The sequence below is a fragment of the Anoplopoma fimbria genome, unplaced genomic scaffold (genome assembly GCF_027596085.1).
Source record: "Anoplopoma fimbria isolate UVic2021 breed Golden Eagle Sablefish unplaced genomic scaffold, Afim_UVic_2022 Un_contig_981_pilon_pilon, whole genome shotgun sequence".
Lineage (NCBI taxonomy): Eukaryota > Metazoa > Chordata > Actinopteri > Perciformes > Anoplopomatidae > Anoplopoma > Anoplopoma fimbria.
Genome location: NW_026554170.1, coordinates 1 through 333, shown reverse-complemented (window position 1 = coordinate 333; position 333 = coordinate 1). Strand labels below are relative to the sequence as shown.

At 51.4% G+C, this 333-nt stretch overlaps 1 non-coding gene across 1 annotated transcript; it reads right to left on the bottom strand.

Moving 5' to 3' along the window:
- Positions 1–86: 86 nt before the first annotated feature.
- LOC129117024 (5S ribosomal RNA) lies at positions 87–205 on the bottom strand. The gene has a single exon (XR_008533756.1). It is a non-coding gene; the product is annotated as a 5S ribosomal RNA (ribosomal RNA).
- Positions 206–333: the final 128 nt, after the last annotated feature.

The window sequence follows — 333 nt, the reverse complement described above, 5'->3', positions numbered from 1 at the left end:
ATGATCTAGCTATTTCCTTCCCACCCTGTCGGTGTCCACTGAAAAAGCAGCAGCGCCCTCTGCTTTTTGTAAAGAGGAGTGAAAAAAGCTTACAGCACCTGGTATTCCCAGGCGGTCTCCCATCCAAGTACTGACCAGGCCCGACCCTGCTTAGCTTCCGAGATCAGACGAGATCGGGCGTGTTCAGGGTGGTATGGCCGTAAGCAAATATTGCGCCTACCGGGCGTGTTCAGGTGGTATGGCCGTAAGCAAATATTGTGCCTACCAAAGGGCCTTTTAAAGATACTATATCACCACGCTTTGCTCTTTCGTCTATACAGGAGCGCCTGCAGA